Source organism: Canis aureus, chromosome 20 (genome assembly GCF_053574225.1).
Source record: "Canis aureus isolate CA01 chromosome 20, VMU_Caureus_v.1.0, whole genome shotgun sequence".
NCBI lineage: Eukaryota > Metazoa > Chordata > Mammalia > Carnivora > Canidae > Canis > Canis aureus.
The window spans coordinates 1,091,809-1,105,182 of record NC_135630.1 but is presented as its reverse complement, the minus strand read 5'-3'; the positions used below and the strand labels follow the sequence as shown (position 1 = coordinate 1,105,182).

The window sequence follows — 13,374 nt, the reverse complement described above, 5'->3', positions numbered from 1 at the left end:
TCTGTGAGAATTAGTGTACCTTGAAAGATTTTTTTTTCAGATTTCTTGCCTAGCCCTCTTCTTTCTGCAGGCTGCTATATTTCTCTTGTGAAATATCTTGTGTACCTCATGGAGCAATGTTTTATTTCCCTGCTCTATTTCCAATCATTGAAAAACAAATTCTATTTGTTTGACCTTATTCTTTATGCCTACAATAGCCTCCATACCTACAACAAACCTATCACTGGAAATTCAACATACTTAGTTTTAATGAGCGAATATAGACAGATGGTTCTTGGGCAGTTATTTAGATGTCATACGAATTATTTCTTATTTAATGTACAATCATATTCCAAATGTTATCAGTAGTGTACATGCCCCCAAATGGGCATATACATATAATGACATTGGTTCTCTTTTGTTCTTGAATCTGTTTCAGATTCCAGAAAATAGAAATGTGAAAAGGACTCTATCGTCTCCATTTTGCAAAAGAATTGTGTAGAATAGAAGTAGAAACCGGCCGGCTGTTTTAATATTGATTATCTACACCCAGCTGTAATTTTTGCATCTCCTCTTGAGCCTGACCTAGTTGTCCCCAGGTATCGCTCTGCTGGTGAAAGAGGACACGTCTCTTAGATCAGGCTGTTACATAGTGAAATAATCACCAACAGATGGTGATAATCTGTTAACAGTCTAATGGAGATCCCTGAAGATATGCTGGGAAATGAAGTTTTCACTAAGGACACTTGCTACTAAAGTACAAAGTGAATAAACGGAAGATCTGGTACAGCTGGAAGGGAAGCTGCTTCTGATTAGAGGAGAGGAATACACAGCCAGTTTAAGTTCCAGTGGCAAAAATCACTCTACATCAATTTCTGTATCTACGCTTGATTTTTAGCCTTGTTGACTATTCGATCATTTACCCCACTGTTTCCTGAGCATTGGATGTAGTTAGTGACAGCTGTTGGGTCAAAGACACCTAACACATGTGGACACATAGGCCTTAGCCTATCTAAGAGAATTCATGCTCTGTACTTTTGGAGCAAGGGTCAGGACTGCTCAGATTTATTTCTTTGCTCATTCTTTTTTGTAATATTTTATTTATTTATTCATGACAGACATAGAGAGAGAGAGGCAGAGACACAGGCAGAGGGAAAAGCAGGCTCCATGCAGGGAGACTGACATGGGACTTGATCCCGGATCTCCAGGATCACACCCTGGGCGGAAGACGGGTCTAACCCTCTGGGCTACCGCGACTGCCTTTCTTTGCTCATTCTTATGGTAAGATATATAACGTGGGTGTTATTAAGGTATGGGAGATGTTTAAAGAGGCTTTTTATTTGTGTGATTGAACTTAGCTACTATCTGTTACAAACATTAGTAAATGTCACTTAATTAAAAACATCATGAACTAAAAATGGTGTATATAAACTTGCTACTCAAAGTATAGTCTGTAGACCCACATTGTCAGCACTCTCCAAGAATTCATTAAAAATGCAGAATTTCAGCCCGACCTCTGACTAACTAGATTGAAATCTGCATATTTTCAAGATTTGCAGTCATGGTTGCCGGGGTGGCTCAGTGAGTGAGGGTCTGCCTTTGGCTCAAGGTGTGATCCTGCAGTCCTGGGATGGAGTCCCACATCGTGCTCCCTGCATGGAGCCTACTTCACCCTCTGCCTCTGTCTCTGCCTCTCTCTCTCTGCGTCTCTCATGAATAAACGGATAAAAAAAAGTTCTGTGGTCACACCTATTCACATTAAATTTTGAGAAGCCTAGGTGGGGCAAGATGGCGGAAGAGTAGGGTCCCCAAGTCACCTGTTCCCACCAAATTACATAGATAACCTTCAAATCATCCTGAAAACCTATGAATTCAGCCTGAGATTTAAAGAGAGAACAGCTGGAATGCTACAGTGAGAAGAGTTCACGCTTCTATCAAGGTAGGAAGAAGGGGCACTTGATGGGATGAGCACTGGGTGTTGTTCTGTATGTTGGCAAATTGAATACCAACAAAAAATAAATTTACTATTTGAAAAAAAGGTAGGAAGATGGGGGAACAAAAAAATAAAGAAACAAAAGGCGTCCAAGGGGTGGGGCCCCCACGAGGAGCCTGACTAAGGCTGGGATGGGTGCCCCCAGGACCGGAAGGCCCCAGGAAAGCCCCGTCCTGGAGGAGCAGGAGCTTCACCAATCTTCCTGGACTGAAAGGAGCTCGCAGGGAGTTGGAGAAGGATCCCAGGAGGGGCAGGGATACCCTCAGGCTCTCAGGGACACTAACAGAGCACCTGAGCCCCCGGGAGAGCACCCACACCCCTGGCTGAGCTCCCTAAACGGCTGCAGCGTGTGCCTGGCTGGACCCGGGAGCAGCTCAGAGGGGCTCGGTCAGAGGCTGCCAGCGGAGGGGGCTGCGGGCCAGGAGCGCAATTCCCGCAGCACAGGCCTGGGAGCCTATGGTGCCGAGGACATGGCGCAGGATCCGGCACTCCCCCCCCTCGGAATAGGCAAAGGCTGGGAGGGCCTAGGACAGCGAGGATGCTCCTGCCGCCGGGTGGTGCCAAGCTGGGCAGATCAGCATCCACGCCCCGAGAGCCTCCAGGACCCTGGAGACTGAGAGCTCTGGAGTTTCTGCTGGAGCTGACTCCAGGGCTCCAGAGCTGGCTGCCGCCGCTGCTGCTGTTCCTCCTGGGGCCTCATGGGGTAAACAACCCCCACTGAGCCTCACAGTGGCCTCACCAGATAAACAGCTTAAACATCTTTCACTGAGCCCTTGTACGAGGCAGGGGGCTGAGCAGCTCCCCCAAGTGCTAACACCTGAAAATCAGCACAGCAGGCCCCTCCCCCAGAAGACCAGGTAGAGAGAGACAGGGGAAAAACAGATTATTGACCAAGCAGCACTGGAAAGTTCCAGGGGAAGTTGAGGGATTTACAGCATACAGATTCAGAGGATACTCCCCCTTGATTTTTGTTTTTTGATTTCTGTTTGCTTCCTGCCCCCTTTTTATCCTTTTTTTTCTTTTCTTCTCTTTTTTCTCTTTTTCTTTTCTTCTTTATCTTCTCTCTTTTTCTCCTTTTCCCAATACAACTTGTATTTGACCACTCTGCACTGAGCAAAATGACTAGAAGAAAAACCTCACCTCAAAAGAAAGAATCAGAAACAGTCCTCTCTCCCACAGAGTTACAAAATTTGGATTACAATTCAATGTCAGAATGCCAATTCAGAAGCACCATTATAAAGCTACAGGTGGTTCTAGAAGAAGCATAAAGGACTCAAGAGACTTCATGACTGCAGAATTTAGATCTAATCCGGCAGAAATTAAAAATAAATTAAATCAGATGCAATCCAAATTAAGGTCCTAATGACAAGGGTTAACAAGGTGGAAGAACGAGTGACTGACATAGAAAACAAGTTGATGACAAAGAGGGAAGCTGAGGAAAAAAGAGACAAACAAAAACAAAAGACAAAAAAATCTATCATGAGGATAGATTAAGGGAAATAAGTGACAGCCTAAGGAAGAAAAATATACATTTGTTTGGGGTTCCCGAGGGCGCCAAAAGGGACCGAGGTCCAGAATATGTATTTGAACAAATCATAGCTGAAAAAAGAGAGAGGCAGAGACAGAGGCAGAGGAAGAAGCAGTCTCCATGCAGGGAACCTGATGTGGGATTCGATCCTGGGTCTCTAGGATCACACCTGGGCCAAAGGCAGCAGGAAACCACTGAGCAACCTGGCTGCACACAATATATATTTTTAACTTATAACAGATTACCTTCAAATAATATACTATTTAGAGTTCAAATAATATATTCTGTATTATATATAGTCACATATAATGTGCCATATATTATATACTGTATTATATACTTCAAATTATATACTACTTTTATATTATCTCACAACCACTTTAAGAATTTTGTTTATTACATTTCCTTTCCTATACTTTTTGTTTTTCTTGTCCTATATTTTAATTCTATGTACCCAAAATCTTTCACAAATGCAGTTCCTTCATCACAACCACAGATTTCAAATGGCATTTTTGAAATGCTGCTTTGCATTCTGTGAGAATTAGTGTCCCGTGAAAGATTTTTTTCAGATTTCTTGCCTTTCCTTCTTCTTTCTGCACACTCCTATATTTCACTTGTGAAATATCTTGTGCACCTCGTGGAGGAATGTTTTATTTCCCTGTTCTATTTCCAATCATTGAAAAACAAATTCTATTTGTTTGACCTTAAGAGAACATTGGGGGGGGCGGTTCATGACTCCTTTGTATCTGGAACTTCCAGGAATTTCAGTCTCTCAATCTGGTTCTTACACTTCTGTTAGAAGTTCTACTAGTTTCTCCATACTCCCACTTATGATTGACTTCTCTGATTTTATTGTTGCATGTCTAACGATGATTTAAGCTGTTGTCCTCTCTTTTTTTAAAAAAAGAGTTGATTGCTTTCTGGAAATCAGCACAATTAGCTTTCTTTGCATCCCAAACTAGCTGATAATTTAGCAATATGTCTTATTTTGTGGATTATCTCATTTTGCATTTTAGGATGTGAGCAATTGTCTCTTGGGACTTTCTATATCTTAAATGGAAAAAAAAAAGAAGTCCCAAAACAGACTTTTTGAGTAAAATAAAGCCAGAACTTTTTTTCCTTAATCTACATTCATCCTTATTATAATTTCCCATGGACAAAACCAAGGAAGTAAAAGCAACATGTATTAATGTTTCAAAAGTATTATTCTAGAAAATGCTTTTTTCTAATTTGTAAAGTCTTTTTAGAGAATATAAACTTTACAATTATTTCAATGAAAAAGAAAATTTCTGGACTTGTTATAAAGAAGACAAGTGGTAGCAAGTACAATTTAGATTTCTGAGAGATTGTGTCAAAACACTAAAAATGTGACATTGTTTTTTTTCAATTAATAAAGTCAATAAAGGTTTTTTCAGCTAATAAAGTCACAAACCAGAGTTCCTGGGGTCAGTCAGTTAAGCGTCTACCTTTGGCTCAGGTCATGATCCCAGGGTCCTGGGAGGGAGCCCATATCAGGCTCCCTGCTCAGTGGAATGTCTGCTTTTCCTGCACCTCCCCCCTGCTTTCTCACTCTCTCTCAAATAAATAAATCTTAAAAAAATAGTCACAAACAGTGCTTAGTAAGAATATGTATATTTCTTATAAAAAGTCTTAATAAAGTATGTGAAATATCTGTTTAATAATTACATTGACTAAGCTGAGAAATATTTATCTGAACATTTGGTTTTTAATACTTCACTGAATAACCAGAGGAAAAATAACTATGTCCCTAAATATATATAATAATTCCTCCCATTTCAAGAAAGGAAACTAATATTTCCTTTTGAGCTATGTTCACATAAGTTGAATGACTGAAAAAAAAAGTTGAATGACTGGATTTTTTTTATACTTTAAGCTATGATGGCTCCCATATGTGATTCTTTGTTACTTGCATGGGTGATAAGCCATGAAGATCACTGCAGTTAAAAATAATATCATATAATATAGCAAATATTATTTGGACTCATTTTGTAATTATTAAAGACCACTGATGATTTAACACATAAAGAAATTGAGCCTGAAAGCTGCCTACCTCCCATAAATTCATTTCGCTTTTTAACTCTATTTTACTATTGTCATCATTCAGAACAAAATCAGACCCTAATTTTTATATGTTGAAGAAAACTTGAAGCAAAGTAAAGTTTGGGACAATTACTTTTTAGATTATGTTTGGTATCCATTTATTTTATTTTATTTTATTTTATTTTGGAGAAAAAGAACATCTAATTTCTCATGTGATAAAATTTAAATATATATTTTCCACTCCATTTCTTGTTTTTTAAGATTTTACTTATTTATTTGAAAGAGAGAGAACATGAGAAGGGGAAGGAGCAGAGGAAGAAAACTTCCCACTGAGCATTGAGCTTGACAAGGGACTTGATCCCAGGACCCTGAGATCATGATCTGAGCCAAAGTCAGCCACTTAACCCATGGAGCCATTCAGGCACCCCTCACTACTCCCTTTCTAATGACTTCACATTGAACAACAATTATCTTAAGATTAGAAATTAGAAACAACGTGTTTCAAAGGATGCTTATATTTTTCTACTAATTCAAAGAGAAAAGTAAATGTAAAAATATTCAGGGCAAATCACTATTTTCTTCTGATATCTGGAGGCTCTTTCACACCAAAAAGTGGCACTCAAAAATGCCTCAAGGAAAGAGTATCCACTATTATCATTATAATAGCATTCCAAAAGGAACACGAGATTCGTGTGCCTAAGCAACCTCAGTAAATGAGCTCCATTAATTCATTTCATCCTGTTTATAGAAAAATTTACTTAAGAAATCTTTCACTTCCCTGAAAATGTTTATTCTCGCTTTAATTTTGTCATTTTGCAAGCCTAAGGTAAAGAAACATTTCAAACTATAATGTTAGTTCTACTTCTTAGAAGTCTCATATATGAATTTTTCAGTTATAATCAGATTGAAATATGCTCATATTCTGCTCTACATATAGCCTTATGTATGACTTATGTATAGGTTATGTACATGTGTATGTATATGTATATGTAGAGCTTATGTAGCCTTATGTATAGCTTCCTTTTCCTTGCCCACTCTGAATCATGGGCTGTAAAGACAGCTATGTGGCCACATTCTCTCAAAACTTCAACTTCTCTGGTATGCTTACCAACAAACAGTGTAGTGGATGGCTGCTATACCTCTAAAGAATTCACCTAAATGTTTGCCAAACATAGTTTTTCTCTTCACGGATAGTCCATTATCACTTTCAGGAACCACACCAATAGGTAGTAATCTTCTTTTCCCTGATAATTCATTTCATTTTATTTTTTTCTTAAGGATTCATTTATTTTAGAGACAGAATGGGGGAGAGGCAGAGGGAGAGAGAGAGAATCCTAAGCAGACTTCCTGTTAAGCGGGCAGAGCCCAACGCAGGATGGAGTCTAATGCAGGGCTCCACATGGGGCTCAGTCTCATGAACCCGAGATCACGACCTGAGCTGAAACCAAGAGTCAGTCACTTAATGGATTAAGCCTTCCAGGCACTCCTGATAATCCTTTTCATTTTAATAACTATATTGTCTGATATTAATGTAGCTGCTACAATTTCTTTTACTTAATATTTACATATATGTATATCTATCTATCATCTATCTATCTTTGTTCAGTCTTTCCCTTTTCAAAACATCTGTTTTTATCTTAAAAGGGTATCTTAGAAATGACATATAGCTATATTTTTTCCCAATATGCAGTTGACCTTTGAACAACACAGGTTTGGCCTGCACATGTCCACCTACAGAATTTTTTATATAAATACAGTATAATACAATAAATGTATTTCCTCTTCCTTATAATTTTTTAAATAGCATTTTCTTTTCTCTAGCTTACTTTATTGTAAGAATATAGTCTATAATACAAGTACCATACAGAATAGAGGTTTATTAACTATGTAATCAGTAAGGCTTCCAGTCAACAGTGCACTATTCATACTTAACAGTTTGAGGGAGTCAAAAGTTAAACCTGGATTTTGACTGCAAGGGGGTTGCTGCCCTAACCTCTAATGTGTTTAATGGGCAACTGTGTATCTCAATTTACCTGATGAGTTTGGTCCATTTACATTTATTATTTCTATTGACATTTATTATTTCTAATATATTTGGAATTAAATCTAGCCCCTTTTGTGCTTTCTTTGTTCTATTTTCTTGTGCACTTCATCTCTTTCTTCTTGCTTTTTCATATTAAATGCTTCAGTGCTGTTTTGTCTGTACTCTTTTAGACTGTACTCAGTCTTGAAATTTTAACAATACACATTTCATTTACTAACTGCACATTTCATTTCATTTAACAATACACATTTCATTGACTCATAATCAATGTCTCTACTCTTTTTCTAAAGAAATAAGAAGCACTTTAATTCCAGTCACCTTCCTTCAATGTGCATGTTAATTGCTTTTAAACATTTTAATTGTATAGAGATTTAACTGCATCCTTTCTTGGATGTTATTATTTTTGCTGTATACAGCAAATTTTGTTCATATTTATTCTACATTTGATTCTTTAATCACCATTCTTTATAGGACTTCATATTTTCTCTGGGTTTGTTTTCTGTGTTCTTGAAGTAAATAACAAGCATCTCTGCTTTTGTTCATATGAAAAATGTCTATGTTATCCTTGATCTTGAAATGTCATTTAGTTGGCTATAAATTATAAATCTATATTTTTCAATCTCAGCAGAGATCAGATTTTTATTATTTTTTATTACTTCAAATTATTTGTTTATTTACTTTGTCAATTGACTTTTTTTTTTGTCAATTGACTTTTTCACTAAGATATAGACCCTGAAAGTTTCTAAATTTCATGTGGTAGTCTAAGTTTCATTCTCTACCATATTTTTTCTCCCCTTCCCAAATATGGGCATTGAAACTAAAACTTGAGGTGTGAAGTATCTGTAGTATATCCTGGCTTCATTCTATCGTGTCATTTTGGTTCAGTTCACTTTTCAGTTCTGGCTTCTGTGGGTTAACTCTACATATTGTGAGCACAGTCTTGCATTTTAAAAATGTTTTATCTCCTTCAGAATGTTTAGTGATTTTAATGGGATGATTTTTTTCATGCAATAAATGTTATATTGCCTGTTTCAAAACCATTTTAATGTTTACCTCTTTCTTATTTCCTCTGTTATTAAGCTTGGATTCCATAACCCATAATGATGACCACTCCTTGCACACACCCTTGATTTCTTTGCTCCCCTTTCCTTCCATCATGCTGGAGTGGCAAAACCACAGACTCAGTTACACAAATCCCATCTGCTTCATAGGCATTATATTGTGCTGGGTGGGGTGTGCTTTACATTTAAGACAGCAAACCTTAAGTAATTCACCAGTGCTGCATAATCTTTCTACCTTTCTACAGCCAATTGTTTGTTCTATTCTCTAGGAAGACACATTCATGCATTTTTTAAATTGCCATCAACACAGAGTTAGTGACTCTACCTCTTCTTTCATTGAACAAAAAGACAGCAAAAAAAGAGAAACAAAACAAAAACAAGACAAAACAAAACCAAAAACACAATGACTTCATCTTTCCCATCACCATATCTTCTGATGTTCCTCCATCTTTGGCTTTCCACACTGTCTTCCCCTCCATCAGAGTGGCACAGGGACCTGTGTGTGCTCCTGTCATGTAACAATTCTTTCTTTAGGGATCCCTGGGTGGCGCAGCGGTTTGGCACCTGCCTTTGGCCCGGGGCGCTATCCTGGAGACCCGGGATCGAATCCCACGTCGGGCTCCCGGTGCATGGAGCCTGTTTCTCCCTCTGCCTGTGTCTCTGCCTCTCTCTGTGTGTGACTATCATAAATAAATAAAAAAATTAAAAATTAAAAACAATTCTTTCTTTATACATTGGATCCATCTCCCTCACATGCTCAAAGCCTGCTCCTGCAATCATCTCTCTCCCACAGCAGTAATAGTCTCTTTTCCCTTTCCCAACAGCATATAAAGAAATTGTGATAGTTCTCTGCTTAATGTCACTGTGACAACTCCCTAGCATAGCATTGTTAAATGAGATACAGAGCCATAGGGTATACTGAGACATGAACATGTCCCACAGTTCCTGGCCTCAGACATCTGTGAGTAGTGAAGGAGGAACAAAGTCTGAAAATCTTAAATAATGTTTGTTTTTTCTTTTTTTAATTTTTGAAATAATTACAGACTTGCAGAAAAGAATAATCTTTTCAAATATGGAACTGAGACAATTGGATATCCACAAAATAAAAACAACTATTTTTATTTATTTATTTATTTATTTTAAAAACAACTATTTTTAGAAAGGAGCTTAGTTCCTTATTCATTGAGCTATCTTGGTACCTTCATTGCAAATCAATTGATATTATGTGTAAGAATTTGTTTTGGACTTTCAGTTACATTTCATTGATCTGTATGGCCATACTATACTCCCATACTGTAATTACTATGACTTTATGGTAAGTTTTAAAATTGGATAATATAGGGTACCTGGTGGGCAGCCCCGGTGGCCCAGCAGTTTAGGGCTGCCTTCAGCCCAAGGCGTGATCCTGGAGAGCCAGGATCGAGTCCCATGTCAGGCTCCCTACATGGATCCTGCTTCTCTCTCTGCCTGTATCTCTGCCTCTCTGTGTGTCTGTCATGAATAAATAAATAAAATCTTTCAAAAATATGGAGTACCTGGTGGCTCAGTGGGTTAAGCATCTGCCTTCAACTCAGGTCATGATCCTGGGGTCCTGGGATCCAGCCCTGGGTGGGTCTCCCTGCTCATTGGGGAGTCTGCTTCTCCATCTCTTCCCTGCTTGTGCTATCTCACTCACTATCTCTCTCTTTTATATCTCATATAAAGTCTTAAAAAATAAAAGTGAGTTGTGTAAGTCCTCCAATTCTGTTATTTTTTTCGTTTATATTTCCAGACATATTAGAATCAGTATGTCCATTTTGACAACAAAATCTGCTAACATTTTGATAGTGTTTATATTAAACTTACACACAAAATCAGGTAGAATTGCCATCTTTATAATATTGAGTATTTCAATTCATGAATAAATATTATTTCTTTATCTATTTTGATATTCTTTATCTCCACAATGTTTTGTAGTTTTTTTGTTGTTGTTTTGTAGTTTTGAGTATAAAAGTGCTACACTTCTTTTGTTATACCCATCCCTAAGTTCTTGCAGATGGTATTGTAAATGGAATTATTTTCTTAAGTTTATTTTAAGGTTTTTCATTCTAGCATATAGAAATAAAATAATTTTTGTATGTTGATCATACATCCTGGAGCCTTGCTATATCTATTTCTTTTTTGTTAATTCCTCAAAAGTTTCACTAATAGGATCAAGTTATCTGCAAATAAAGTTTTTCTTCTCTCTTGTCCTTAATTTCTTTTTTCTTTTTCCTTTCTTTTCATCATTTTCCTCTTTTCTTCCTATTTTTTTAAAGTTCTTTTCTTACCCTTCTGATTTTATTATATTTTTATTTTATATTTTAAAATATTTTATTTATTCACGAGAGAGAGAGAGACAGAGACAGAGACAGAGAGAGGCAGAGACACAGGCAGAGGGAGAAGCAGGCTCCATGCAGGGAGCCCGACGTGCGACTCGATTCCTGGTCTCCAGGATCACGCCCTGGGCTGCAGGCGGCGCTAAACCACTGAGCCACCCAGGCTGACCTTCTTCCTATCTTTTTTAATTGCACTACTTGTGTTTGAATCCTGGCTTCACCACAACTAAGAATTTGTGGTAAGGTTCCTTTATCTCTTGGACTCTCAACTTCTCCATCTGTAATATGAGGTCAGTTAGTATCTACCTTAACGTGTTGTTTTGCAGATCAAATGGTTAAACACACATAAAATGTTAGAATAGTATGTATGGCATTCTGTACCTTCTCAACAAATAGTAGTTGCTATTATTTAACTGCAGACAAGTTTTAGTTGTGTCTATAGTCAATAAGAATTACTTTTCTGAATTCTTTGAAATGCCTCTGGCATCAGTGCTATAATCTTCAGGTTAGCCATGCTCACCACTTCTCTGAGGATATCCTTCAGGCTTCAGCCTACTGCCACAGTAGGTATATCTGAGACCAATGTTTTTTTCAGCTATACCTATTATATCCATCATCTCAGAAAAAGTCAACAGAAACTGCTAGCCAAATGGAATTTTTTTCAAATATAATTTCTTAAGAATATTTCTAGTGTATAATGATTTAAAAAATCTTTTCTAAATGAAGAAAGTCTGTGAATAAACTTTGAGAAGAAAAAACTTGAAGTTTGCCTAGAACATTCAATAAATTTTGATTCTTCATAATAGCAATAAAATCAACACATTAAAAATACAAATGCATTGCACAGATTATGGAAAAGAATGGACATTACATGATGGTATATTAATTGATGTTTGCATATATTTACTTAAGAAGTCTTAATTTTAGTGAGGAAGAAAAAAATCTAAGATTATACCAAAAATTTGGCTCAGTTTTTTTAAAAAAATTAGTTAATTTCATGTACATATACATATATATGTAAAATTATTTCATGTTGTTTGTAAATAACATAAGACCATAGCACTTATTGCAATTTTGAAAATTCATTAAAAGTGTTCATTTATGCCCAACAATGATGTTACAGTGAGTTTTAATCAATTGTGTATACATAGTTTATTTTCTAAGAATTAAGTGTTACCTGATGTCTATTGAGTGAAAGAAAGCTTATAAGATAGGGTTTGGCTCATTGTCTTCTTTTGAAGAAAACCCACTTAACTGAAATATAACACCAATTATGTAATTTTGCACAATTGAGACACTGGGAAACACTGCATACTAAAGCCCACTGCAAAGATTGACAAAGTTCATTAGCATATGAAAAATAAATTTCCTTGGCAAAATGATTGCATTATGTATATGTTTAAAAAAAGAGTAGATTTTCTTGTTGAAATGTCTGGAAATATAATTGTGGATCATATTGTTTTAAGTGGCCATCTACTCTGCTGGATCATGCAGCTCATCTCTGGCTTGAAATACTTCACAAAATTAGTAACTGAGTCTGGATTCCTGCTATGACTTGCTGAACATAAGTTCAAACATAACTGTTGAAATTGACTAATAGGAACTACTAATCATATAGTAAAGTGAGCTCAGCTCAAGTAAACAAATATACATAGTTACCAAAAAAATAGTTACTAAAGCAGTGTAGCTGATGTATTTCCCACTCTTCCTGTTTCCATAAAGAGAGGAAATTTTCCAATCTCTTTCTTGGAGGAAAAACATGTGAAAGGAATCTATTCAGCTTCTCCCTGCTTTCTTGTTCATTTTTCACCAAGAGAGGAAGAATGGTTTATCTCTTTGATCAGTTTGAAAGAAAAAGCTGAGCATGCTCAGCGAAGCCCAATCCACAGTCCCCTCATGTCTCTGATCTGCCTGCTTGCAGATGTGATTAACTCCTTTTAGGGCTGATGCATATACAAACCGCATTACTGCAAAAAACTGCCAGCAGTATCTGGAGGCCTTCCGTAGACAGCACGTAGGGACAATAAACAACAACTATGTGACTCCCTGTGGCTAATCTTGGCCTGTCCTGGTAGGTGCAACATTGAGAGAAGGAGACACAGCTTCTAAATAAAAATAGTTAATAAATATAAGGATAATCATATCAGAACCCATGCCTTCTGATTCTACTGATTTCCACTTCATTGTATGCATGGTCTGTTTTCCTGAATGTATTCAAATTGTGTCTAACTTCTAATGATTCTTGCATAAAAACGAGTGGAACACTAGGAAAGCTCCTAATGTTCTGTGTACATAGATTATATGAACCAAAATCAGAGATAATCTTGCATGGCATAAATCCATGATGAATA

General features: G+C 37.0%; 1 long non-coding RNA gene across 2 annotated transcripts in view; it reads left to right on the top strand.

Annotated features, from left to right (window-relative positions):
• Positions 1–860, top strand: part of LOC144291399 (uncharacterized) — a 110,587-nt gene extending 109,727 nt beyond the window's left edge. For both annotated transcript variants that reach the window (XR_013358658.1, XR_013358659.1), the window contains exon 5: positions 419–860. This is a non-coding gene — a long non-coding RNA (uncharacterized LOC144291399). The remainder of the gene's footprint in view (positions 1–418) is intronic.
• Positions 861–13,374: the final 12,514 nt, after the last annotated feature.